This window comes from Centroberyx gerrardi, chromosome 22, assembly GCF_048128805.1.
Source record: "Centroberyx gerrardi isolate f3 chromosome 22, fCenGer3.hap1.cur.20231027, whole genome shotgun sequence".
NCBI classification, from domain to species: domain Eukaryota; kingdom Metazoa; phylum Chordata; class Actinopteri; order Beryciformes; family Berycidae; genus Centroberyx; species Centroberyx gerrardi.
Window position 1 is genome coordinate 18,455,683 of NC_136018.1, and position 13,263 is coordinate 18,468,945.

A 13,263-nucleotide genomic window follows, 5' to 3' on the forward strand; every position below is an offset into this window, starting at 1 on the left:
AATAAACAAAGCAACAACAGACAATAAATCCAAAGCCCCTGAGGAAGGTGAAATGAAAAAGCTGCTTGCTGCCGCCCACGAGCCTCTGAGCAGAGCAGCGCTGGTGCGGATAAATTCCTCTACCAGGCTGAGGCTTTCGGGACTCTGAGTTGACTGCGGTCCTTACAGACTAAGTACAGCAGACTAGCAGTGTGAGTGTGTGTGTGTGTCAAGGTGAATGTCTATGTCTGTTTGGGTATGTGTGACTGTGTCAGTGTGTGTGTGTTGTGTGTTTATGTGTGATGTCTCATTGTGTCTCTCGGGTGACAGTTGTCTCTATTGTCTCCTTGCAGGGTGAAGATGTTCACACTTTCCTGCCAGCATATGTGTGTGTGTGTGTGTGTGTGTGTGTGTGTGTATGTGGTTGAATTTCAGTAACACCTTTCTAAGTTCAAGTACATACGCATATGTTTGCCATCTCTCTCTCTCTCTCCCTTTGTCTGTGTCTTTCTCTTTCTCTCTCTCTCTCTCTCTCTCTCTCTCTCTCTGGCTCTTTACTTTGTGCTTCCCTGTCGTCTCCTCTCATTCATCACTGTCTGAGGATGAGTGTCAGTCCAGAGGGATTTTCCTCTGGGGAGAAACAGGTGCTCCTGGCTGATAGAGGAGAAGAAAAGTGCTTCCCTCCTACCCTCCTTCCTCCCTTCATGTCTCTCTGCCCTTCTTCCTTCATCCTTCTCTCTCTCTCTCAGACAGACAGAGAGAAGACAGAAAGAGGGGAGGAGGGGTCAGGTACAGAGGGATACAGAGATATCTGAAAAACAGTCATGCTGTGGGTGTAGGTGAATTCAGTCAGGCTGTAAGTGAAAGTTAAAAAAGTGGTTTCATAATGTAGATGTGTTTCCAAATGTAGGTTACTGTGACACAGTAAACTGTCTTGTCTTAACCTCTAGTCTCTACTCCAAAACAACAACAAACTGTTAGCATGATAACTAGCCAGCAAGTTTATTTAACAAAGCAACCGTTAATGTTAACATGCAACTACTAGTCACAACTAACACTAGCTTCTACTATGTTAGCTGGTAGGCAAATCAGATGTGTAACAACAAGATACATCAGCTAACCAGATGCTGTGATTTGCTAGCTAACAAGCTGACATTATCTAAACATAACATTGATCAGATGCATCTGTTGCAAAATGCAGCTCTCAGTCAAAAACAGCACAGTTAACCATGTCTATTCAGCTCCATTGAGATGGCCAAGTCGCACATTTAGAAATGCAATCAACTATTTACAGCCATTGTTGCCAAGAGTTGTGGAGCTCAGTTATGGCCACCGGAGGGCACATAACATCCCCTGAAAACCCTCTATTGACTCAAGCTTGGGTATTGATTGAAGTCAGTTAGGGCAGTCAGAGTCCCATCGATTAGACTACAGATCCGATCAATGCCAGGTAGCAAAACCTCCACCCAGTCACACAGCCTGGCCACTAGAGGGCAGCATCAGGTCAGGGTAGATGTGTGGGGCGAACAGCAGGAATGGTGGCCAGCTTATGCGAAATGATACATAGTTCAATTTTGCGATTAGACATTAGCACAATCAGAGGATGTATGACTGGTTTGATCATAAGTTTCACTCTCTCTACTGTTACCTCTCCATCTACAGAATAAAGACGGTTATATAACTACACTAAATCATGACTAACAAAAATCGTTTCAGAAAGGGTTCCTTAAAATAAAATATATTTTTGTGGATTTATTTGGGGGTCCGTGACATGAAAGCGTCTGGGAACTCCTGCACTAGACAGACAGATGACTCATTCCAGGAGTCGAAAAGATGCACGCCAAATATATATAGAGATAGAAAACAGCAGAAGAAAGATTCCTCATCCGCCAAGTCTGGAAGGTGTGAGGTGAATTCATTACACTGTGTGAGAGAAAGATGTGTGAGAGAGACAGGCAGCTAGAGACAATAGTCTTTAACCTATGCCAAAAGAGGCTACATTCACACACACACACGCACGCACACACACACACACACACACACACACACACACGCACGCACAGACAAACAGAGTAATTAGTCTTTGATTTCCCCAGGCAGTGTGCTGGTACCAGGGGGCAGCTGCTGGAACCCTGCTTTAGCCCTGGCTAATTTCACTCCCGGCTTGATCTCGACCCAGCACAGGTGCCTGCTTGGCACCGGACCGCTGTTGCCATGGCAATGCCAACTTCAGAGGCCAAGAAAATGCCAATCGTCCAAGAAACTCAACCACAGGATCCCTGGATACGGCATTACTGTATTCATTTTAAGCAGGCAGTGTGAGCTCAAGAGCAGGAGGTAGTTAGATGTTCACTGACCTGACTAAGTTCAATTAGGATTTTTTTCTTTTCCTTTTACTAGGTGTTTGACGCCTTTAGTCTTTCACAAATTATAATATGTGTCCATTATTCTGAGCTTGAACTGGAAAAGCATGGAGAAAAGTCACAAGGCTTTGATTCTCCTTATTCAGATCATTCCAAAAAAATAATACTATATTCTCAGAGAAACAATCCTCTCTATCCCTTTCAATGCAGACCACAATGTAGACCACAATAACTTGGACTTGAGTGCCTCTTTGTGGTTCGAGAGCGTCACTGCACCTTCTACCAAGCTGCAGGTCCGTGTCTGTGCGCACCTGCTGTACAACACGCTCCACGCTGAACCGCTGACTCGGGTAGTTTCGCCGTAATGAGCTTTTTCCATTAATCGCCCCGGAGAATTTGCCCTTCGCCCCTGTCATCATTAAGCCCCGGAGGCTGGCTTGCTTTGGCTCACCTCTCTAAATGAGAGAGATCCAGACTTTTAACGTGGGGAGAATCGCCGAGGGACACAGCTCCCGAAATCATCTTTCCTTATCTGCTCTCGAGCTCCCTGTAGAAAAAAAACAAAGCTGTAGGTGGCAACTTGCACAGCCAGCAGTCTGACAGGTTGGATGAGGCTCAGCGGAGTGCAAACGGTTAAAGTAATGGGGGTAAACAAAGCGGTGCTGTGTAGACAAACAAGAATGGGGTGGGCAGTCACAACCAGGGAATCAGACAGGGGAGACTGAGAGATCAGCAAGATAGATAGAAGCCAGCTAGACAGTCTGGGGAGAGAGCGATAGAGAGAGACAGGGGGCTGGGACACATCTGGGTCCAAATCTGGGTCCTTGCTGCCTAAAGGAAAGTCACACAGAACCTTGTACGTTAATGTCCCGCTTCACTACTGTTAACACCAGACCTGGGACAGACCTGAAGGCACGAGTACACCTCCTTCATCATCACTTCTCTATGGACTGTGATTGCATATCATCAAAAGCAGACGTGCTTACATTCTGTGTGCAACATGGCAAATTTCTTCTTCCCCTCGATTGGAGAGAAGTTTCACTGTCTTTCCAGCTGTCCATTTCTTCTTCTGTTATATGTTCAACTTGCCTCAACTTCGTAGAGCCCAACCTGGTGTATAGCACGTTCTATCTATGTCACATTTGTAAATAAACAAGCGAAGGAGGCGTGGCCTAGTGACACGGGTTCAACACTGAACTTTCACACCAACCCTGACCTTGACCAGGATTGTTTTGCACAATTCAATTTAATTTGAACTTTATTCAAGACTTTATTCATGATTCAGTCTACTAACTGTTGACCGCTTCACACTGATGATCAACCCATGGATCTCCTGAGTTGCTAGTCTGATCTGAACCAGGTATAAAAGACAGAGTACCACTGTCCCAGTGCCAAGGCTCTCACAACTGTCCACTTTCCCAGGAGGCCAAAGTGTTAAAAGGCATGACCTTGTGGCGCAACGGTAGCGTGTCTGACTCCAGATCAGAAGGCTGCGTGTTCAAATCACGTCAGGGTCAAAGCTTTTCAAGTTCAAGCTGAAACTGTCCTCCTCCAACATAAACAACGTGATCAGATTATCCCAGCACCCGTCAAAGAACTCTGAAAACTGAGTTGGGGTAACAGTGTACATTCAAGGGGAATACCTGTTGTGTAATCAACTAAAACATTCTGCTTTACTGTAATGCAGCCTTCTCCCTTACACACTAATTGGCAGCCTGCAAAGTAGGATTGATCAATACGTTGCGGTCATGATGCACCCAGGGAATCAGGGGATGAATGTTGTGCAGCACGCTTTCCACTCCAACCTGCAGCAAGTTTTGGTTCTGAATAATCTATACCCTATTCTTTGCCGCTGCAATGGCCCAATTTCCCCTCAGTGATCATTATACTTCCATCTAATGCAATCTAATTTGCCATATTGCACGCATATATGTGTGTATTTGTTCAATGATTTGCTTAATCCCCTTTCATTCCTTTATTAACCGATTTGGACAGGCCCATACTGTGAATTTCTCACCTAAGGCCCTCTTTTAACTAGGAGTCGTTTTACTAAATTACCACATTGCCATCTGGTGTATGGATGTAATGCCTGCATCCAAGCCTTTTTCAGACATTTGAATAGTGCTGTCAGAATAAAATTCTCCCATTGAATGATTTTTCAAAAGGCTAACCTCAGGCTGTCAACCAGATTCAAATTTCTACCTGGTTTCGGGCTTGGAATTCTCCAGACCGAGTGAAGCATTTGTATGAGGTTGTTTCATCTGGAGTGGAGCTCAGTCAGTCCTGTGTAAAAGTTTGTGCACCTCTTGGCTTTTTATTCATCTAGTTGTGCAACAAAATAATTAATAAAAAAATTAAATTGGGATATTTGTCTGGATACACAGTCCTCCTTATTTGTGCTCAACTGTGTCAATGACAAATATCTGTTCAACATTTCATGTAATATATTTTTCTAACGTCATACAAGGAGGTTGTAGTAATTGTTTTTGAACAATATTTTCCATCACAACTGTGCCTTTTTTATTGACAAAAGAAACTTCATTTTCAGTGCTCAGAAGGAGTTTATGGTGACCAAATTAAAATCAAAATTAGTCAAATTAGACAAGAAAAACTACACAGAAATTGCATCCATGTATTTTCACTTGATAAGAGTGTAATAGTGTGTTTAGATCTCAGACAAAAATCCATACTAATTGCATTCTGAAAACTATTCATACCACAAAAATACAGCAAAAAAAAATAAAAAATTCAATACATATATATATTTCTGAAGGGACTTCAATAGTGAGTAGTCAATAGTGAATTTATAGTGACCTTATCTTACTTTCTGGCATCGTTGATCTCCTATGGTATTATTATTGTATTTTCTATGGTACCATTCTTGACCTATAGTAGCTGCATGATGTAGCCTATAGTAATCTTAGCAGTATTTGACATTAATACAGTGCAATGCATTGGAGGATTACCAAATTCGTTGAACACGTACATGTGTTTTGCATTAGGAATTCTGCGTGGATAGCTGTCTACGGATCAATGTGTGGATGGTCAGCGTTTATATTTAAGGTCGCTGTCTGTCGTTCTTATTCTATTACGGAAAAGCTTTGACCCCGACGTGATTTGAACACGCAACCTTCTGATCTGGAGTCAGACGCGCTACCGTTGCGCCACGAGGTCTACGTAAGTGCCATCTGGAATAGCCAAAGTTGTTACTAGAAAGAGAGTCCTTAAAGCACAACAGCTGAAGCGAGAGGTCTCACTCCTGCCTATTTCCGTGTCCGCTTAACTCCCGTTAGTCAGACTACAACGCGTCTTTGCTTGGCTGCCAGCCGACGAGAGTATTTCGTCTTCTGTCCCACATCTTTAGGCTTACGGTCGAAGTAAAATACTGATTGCTTGTGACACATAAACTCATCTTACATTCTTTAAATTAGTGAAGAAGAAAAAAACACAATTTTGTTCGTTCATTCAGAATGATGAACTTCAAAGGTACAGTCACAGTTATTCAATGGCTTTTTCTATTTTCTTGTCAGCTGCCACATGCATTCCCTACCAATATGGCCCTTTACCATATACACAGCTCACTGTAGCTGTAGCTGTCATTTGATTATAATCACCTATTACTCTATTACAAACACCTGCTATTTTTTTTTTTGGAACAGAATACTATGAATACTAGTTTTTAGTGGCATACAAAAAATACACAACCCTGATATTCTGCTGATATAAAACTGAATACATTTCCAAGACAGACAAATAATTGTATAGGACGGAGCCCCCCTTAAGGGTCACGGCGAGAATTTTTTTTTGTTGCGTTCCCTCACAATATGTTTTGCGTTCCCTCACAATATGTTTTGCGTTCCCTCACAATATGTTTTGTGTTCCCTCGTAATATTTTGCGTTCCCTCACAATATGTTTTGTGTTCCCTCGCAATATATTTTGCGTTCTCTCGCAATAAATTTTGCGTTCTCTCGCAATAAATTTTGCGTTCTCTCGCAGTACTTTTGCGTTACCTTGCAATAGTTTTGCGTTCCCGTGCAACATCGTCATTTCATCTTAGGTGCCCTGGCTTGCTGGTGCATGGCTGTCCTAAGCAGAAAAGGTGAGATTTGCTTGGATTTTACAAACGATTTTTGGGTGGGGGAATTATTACATGTATTTAACCTCTGTGGGTGCTATTTAATGGTTAAGAAATATGTGTGAAAATAGACATAACGTTACATAAGAAATATGCTATCAATTGTGATAATGAGAAGGGTTAGCCTAATGCACACGTTGCTGAGGTGCAGGTCTGGTCGGTAACGTCAGTTATTCAGCAAAATACCGCCAGACACACGCTTGGCTCCGATACAGAGGTAGGCTAGGAAGTTTGTTTTATTGAATATGAGAACCAAAAGAAAAAACGTTTCAGCAGCAAGCTGCCTTAGAGGTAGAGCTACCACAAGTCGTAAATAACTAGTAACGTCTATTTCCACACATATTTCTTAACCATTAGATAGAACCCACAGAGGTTAAATACATATAATAAGTCCCCCACTGCAAGGGAATGCAAAAGTGTAACGCAAAACATGTTGCGAGGGAACGCAAAAAAAAAAAAATTCTCGCCGTGACCCATGGGGGGCTCCGTAGTACGGGCTACGTATGATTCAGTCACACTGGAATGAAAAATCAATGATACCCGGACCACAATAACTGCCTATGTCAACATTCGTCAGTGAAGATGATGAAGATGACGGTGATGATGAGGAGGGCCACTGCTCTTGGCCCTCTGGGTAGACTGCTGAGCTAGTGGTCAGAGTGTGTGTCCACATGTTAGAGCCCATGTCACTGGTAACAGTAGGCCTAATACCGGCCAGATAGTGTTACACATTGGTTTATGGGAATCCCACAAGACAGTACATTGATAAGGACAGAAAAGATACAGCAAAAAGGCCTTGTGTTTCTCCTCTATCTGTGTACACAAAGCTTTTTAGCCTCTTTTTTACCCGCTCCAGCCTAAAAACACCCTGCAAATCACAGGCAGGTATTGACTAATACACATCTGTACAAAAGGGGGATGCATATACTTATGTATGAAGTTTTTCCACTGTGATAGTGGGGAGTGATTACAGATGGATAGATTTTATTTCACTTTCTCATGCTTTTATGTACATGAAAAGGCTTCTCTTCTGAAGCCCATGGTTCAGTGCTGTTATCTATAATGTATTATCTAAAACACACTTCAATTCAAGTATCAAATGTGAAACTGATGGATTTTAAAACACACTTGGAAGTATCAGTATCAGAGTAACAGTAACACTGTAACTCTGAGCCAGCATAGAGGACTCTATAGTGTCCCAGTTGTACTGTTGGCCCAAAAGTATAATAATATAAGTAGAATGCAAATGGAGATGTATACCCATACCACATATTCAATAATATAAAAATAATAAAAATAATGGGATTCTATAGAACTCTGCTCCAGTGTCACAAAGTTTCTGACTTCAGACCCAAATCACATGAACTGCAAACAACAAGCAACAACCTGAAACAGCGACATTTGAACTACCTTTGATTGGAAAGACTTCTGTTTGACCGTTGACATGGCTCCCAACCTGTCACTGGTTAATGATGATGGTGAGTTTTATAACATTTTAGTAAACTAACCCGAAAGGGGCAAAACATCAAAATACAAGTGTGTGTCTGTGGCCTGCCAAGACATTTACCTGAAAAATCCTTCTACCTGTGACTTCACTGGTGTTGTACTAACTCTCTTTTTGTTCTTTTAGACTTATACTTCATATATACCAGGACCGTCCAACCAGAAATGGCCTGGTTAGTCTTTGAGAGTGAGGATGATCTTTCCGAGTGGAGTGATGAAGACAGCCAGTCATCAAGCTCCTCATCAGAGTCAGCGAGTGTAAGGATACCTATCACATCTGACAGTGAAGATGAGAGTAGTGAGGAGGAAGAGCGCTACAATGCTGATGATGAATACGAGGATGAGGAGCTCGCTCCCCTGGAGTCTGATTTGGACTCTGATGTGGACCCGTCTCGTCCTTTTTGAAGATGGGGGTCTCCCAGTTCCACAGCTGGAGCCAGCGGCAGCGTCTCCCCTGGACTGACCAGAGTCTGTGGAAAGAGGACCAGGGAGGAAGAGGAGGAGGAGGAAGAGGTGTGGCCCTCCTGGTGTACAGCTGGACCCAACAAAAGGTCCAGGATCTCCCTTAAGAGGTGCAGGGAGGAGATGGAGGATGAGGAGGAGGAGGAGGAGGAGGATGAAGAAGGCAGCAACACTAAGCGACACCGCTGCACGCCCACTTCTGACTGATTATTCAGAATTTTTGTTTGTTGACTGCAATTTGAAAAAAACAATCATATATATACATAAACATACAGTGTATATATATTGCATAATAAATGAGTGAATACTCAAATTGCAAAAATGTGTGACGCAGATTTGTAAAATTTGAATTAACATAGAGATAAGTGTGCATCACGAATCTCTTCATAACAAATGCTGCTGGAAGACTAGACACTTTAATCCTCTCATAATGAAACTGTTGAAGAATCCTGAAGACCAAAACTTGTTCAACCTGTGTAAAAACTCCATGAACACGTGAACTTGTTGCATTCAGCTGAAGTTTGAAAGTGAAAGTGAAACGGTAACACCTTTCTAGCATGCTATCTGACATAGCTGCAGACATAGTGCTGGGAACCCAAACACCAACAGCCGTCCTCACTCTACACCATAGTCGACATGTAAAACATATGGAGAACCAGGAAATCATTGACGATAAATAGCTGTTTATTATGCATTCATTCAGCAAGGAGACGACTGCAACTGCTGAGCAAATGGGACACTAACGAACCATCAGAATTTCACTCCAATTCTCTCTAAAAGCACAAAAAAGTGTGTAAAAAACAATACAATTCCAATGGAAACACAACACTAGATAGACTGTACAGAGACTCTCATATCACCCATGCATATGAAATGCTAGTAGTCTGAACTGTGTTGGTCTGTGGAGCAGAGACTGACAGGCTCCAGCATGTAGCTCTATGATTGCGTATGAATCATACAGAGATGACACACTGATGAACCTGAGCCAGGCTGCACACACACACACATACACACACACACACACACCTAACATTCCAACGGCTCGGCAGGCCACGTGCTCCCAACGGCAGATGCACTAAAACAGAAGTCAAAGTGACGTAAGTTACATGAGGAAGAGTTCTGTTAAAGAAAAACAACATAAATTGTGTGTTTTCTGAATTGATTTTTGTTCATAATGGTGGTTGTTTGCTTTCTAATGATCACCGACCGGATATCATAGTTACCTCTTTCGTCTTGCTCTAATATTTTGTGCCATTCCTCTGGCAAAGCGACAGAATTAAACCAAACAACATCTAGGAGGGAGTCATGGATACATCTTACAGCTATGCATCGAATCAAGTGTTTATCCAAACATGACATCGCCAATTACAGGCCTATGTTGCTTTACTCTCTGGTTCCCATGGTGACCGTATGGGCTGCATTTGGCTCATTCAGCGTTAGTGGATTACTCCGCAAGGCCTCCAGTAGTCTGGTTAGTCTGGCGTGTTGAGGGATTTGTCTTGATTACAGCACGACACTGCAAAAATATCTCTTTTACCAAGTCATTTCATCTAGTATTTCATCTAGTCTTAAAATCAGATTTTTCTCAAAGTAAGTGATAAAATCTGCCCTTGGGGTGAGATGATTCACTTGTTTCCAATGCAAAATGAATCAACAGTCATTTTCTTGATACTAGTGGAGTGCCTTATCCTGCCTTGTTTCAAGATGCACTTGTATCTAGAAATTCCTGAAACAAGTGAAACTGCATTGGAAACAAATGGCATTATCTCAACCCACTGGCAGAATTTGTCAAAGCAAGATTTTTAAGATTGAAAATGAGACAAAATAACTTGTAAGATGGATGTTTGTGGCAGTGTACAAGAGATAAAGCAGATTTTTTCTATCCCAATATCTCTAAAGTAGCAGGATTTCTCTCAATTCCCTTAGCATGCACACGGGCGCACACACACACACGACTTCTACAAACCTGAACTTTACAGATATAGGTGTGCAAATCCCATTACATTGGTCTTAACTCTGGCAATTTACCAGCATTAATACCAACCTACAAGCCTATACAAGCCTTGAACCCTTGGCTTGGAGCTATCAACTAGCCAGCTTCCCCCTAGAAGTTCATGCATTAACTCTGACTGCATCGATACAGTCCAGAGATACATACTGCAGCTTCATATCAGGCCGTCCTCCAGAACTGGATATTTCAACACTAGAATGAACTGCCAACAGCTCATTTTGACCTTTTATGTTTTCAAATGTATATATGTATATATATATGTACAAAGTCTGGTGAAATCAATACATTGCTGCTGTAATTTTTCAGATTCAATAAAATACGAGGTTTAAAATGGACCCTTTGGCAGTTTTAGTTTGAAAAGAAGATCTCATATCAAAACATTTTAAGTAATTTAAAGCAAAAGAACAGACTGTCAAGTTTTGGTTATGGGTCTTCATCAACCTATATGTTTTACCAGCAAAAATACTGACCCAGAATGTATGTATTTGACCTGTAGCTGGTGTGTGTGTGTGTGTGTGTGTGTGTGTGTGTGTGTGTGTGTGTGTGTGTGTGTGTGTGTGCGTGTGTCAGGGTGATTCAGTCCGGTCTGGAGAGCATACGGTTTCTAAAGGAAGCAGGCAGGAGGGAAGAGAGGATGGGAGAGGAATTGAGATATTTCCGCTACGTGGGACTGATGTCAACTAAGGCACAGATGGCAGGACCTCGTGGCGCAACGGTAGCGCGTCTGACTCCAGATCAGAAGGCTGCGTGTTCAAATCACGTCGGGGTCAAAGCTTTTCCAGAGAAGAAGAAGAGCGGAGAGGCCAAGAGGAGAGAGAAGGCTTGGGAAGCTCAGAGGATGGGGAATGAGGAAAAAGTGAGAGCAATAACAGATTGGGTTGACATATCACACTAAACCCATGATGCAAACTGTGCAGAACTCCTCACAAGGACCCCATGGCTCAACTGTATTGAGATCAAAGTGATTACATGTGATTATCGGTTGCAGTGTTACAACATGAACTTTCGATACAACTCTGATTCGCTAATGACATGTTTTCATCATGAAAACACAGCCAGACAGCATTTTAAATCTGCAATGTTGAGTAAACATTGCAGAATCAAACCAACCAATCAAATCGCAAGGGGACATAAAAGTTGGCCAATCAACACACTCACACACATACAATACAGCACTTCAAAACTGACATAAAACTGAATATAAAAAACGAATATTTCTCCAGACAGTCAAAGTCAGATGAAAAACAGCAAAGTAAAACCACAAATAAAATCCAAATATGTTTTAAGTCACAAAAGACCAGCAGGCCCAGTACAGTCTAAATAGCAGGCTGAGTCCACATGTCCAGTTTCCCAGTCTTAACAGCAAACAAGGCCTGTTTAACCCGCCACATTCAAAGCAATAAGAGCGGTGTTGCGTTCAACAGGCAGCTGGTGTTCTGGTCTGTTGGTAGATGACAAGGGATAGAAACAGAGAGGAAAGCAGTAGCTGATAGAGAGAACTGGACAGACTGGATTTACTACTAGAACTCACATACACACACAAGGAAACACACGCCCACGCACTGAGAAAAAACCCGCGTATACACACAAACACACACACACACACAGAGCTTAGGGCTGTGCCACTGGTGTAAAGTTAGCTCTGCCCTTAAATCAGCCCCAACCCACATATAGTTGAGCTGTGCAGCCTATACTGCTGCATTTATAGCAACTGTCACCAGACATAACTGTGTATTACAAAGTCAGACTATATGGTATCACTGTGTATGTTGCAGGCAGACTGGCTGTCTGGCCCCTCAGTGTATATACAGTACATTGACCTTTGTTGAGGGTGTGGCACAGTGGAGCCCACATATAGCCACTGCCATCATTCTACACACTACAGTAAGACACATGGTAGTATAGTGCTGTCATGCAGACACACAGTATAGACCACAGTATATAGTAATCTTATAATAAAATTTAGAACTTTAGAATAAACTTTAAAGGGACATTACACGACTATACAAATATCACATAAAAATCTTAACTATATATAATATTCAATAGGATTATTATAGTGATACCATAGGAGATAAAAAAAAAATACCATAAAGTACCATAAGGTCAGTATAAGTCCCTATAGGTATGTTATGGGAAAACTATAGTGATTTTTCATTTGGGGAAAAAAAAAAAATCTGTTTTGTGCTTGTACATTCACATTACATAACAAAACAGGAAGACTAAAATTGTGTCATGTTTATTACACTAAATGTCATCATATGCATTTGTGAGTCATTTGTGCTATAAGTGCACAATGACAATAATAAATGTAATGAGCCCAGATGGCCGCCAGGGGGTGCATGTACTCACAGCCAGATGAAAGATGAGTTGATGATGAAAGATGATGAAAAGAAGAAAATATATTTGCCGACTAGTTTTCTATCATGTTGCTATGACTGTGAAAGGTGTTTTTTTTTGGGTTTTTTTGCTGGCTTAGATGAGAATAAAGACAGATGTGAAAAGGACAAAAGGGGAAGGATGAGGAGAGAAGAGGAGAGGAGAGGAGAAAAGAGGAGAGGAGAGGAGAAAAGAGGAGAAAAGAGTAGAGGAGGTGAAACCATAGGAGGGAGGAGATAAAGCGTAAGGTTGTCAGCAGTGTTTCAGACAGCAGGTGCAAAACAGCTGCTCTCACCACTGATCCCACCTGATACGTAACCATGGCACCGAGTGCATAATCGTTATGGCTCCTTAAGGCGCACACACACACACACACACACACTCTCTCTCTCATGCATGTACAGATGCACACACAAAGCCAATAAGCATC

At 42.0% G+C, this 13,263-nt stretch overlaps 1 protein-coding gene and 3 non-coding genes across 4 annotated transcripts in view; 2 read left to right on the forward strand and 2 right to left on the reverse strand.

Annotated features, from left to right (window-relative positions):
- LOC139909750 (partitioning defective 3 homolog) overlaps positions 1–13,263 on the reverse strand; it is a 352,335-nt gene that overhangs the window by 297,590 nt on the left and 41,482 nt on the right. The window lies entirely within an intron of this gene.
- trnaw-cca (transfer RNA tryptophan (anticodon CCA)) lies at positions 3,788–3,859 on the forward strand. Its single transcript has one exon. It is a non-coding gene; the product is annotated as a tRNA-Trp (tRNA).
- On the reverse strand, positions 5,445–5,516 carry trnaw-cca (transfer RNA tryptophan (anticodon CCA)). Its single transcript has one exon. It is a non-coding gene; the product is annotated as a tRNA-Trp (tRNA).
- On the forward strand, positions 11,153–11,224 carry trnaw-cca (transfer RNA tryptophan (anticodon CCA)). Its single transcript has one exon. It is a non-coding gene; the product is annotated as a tRNA-Trp (tRNA).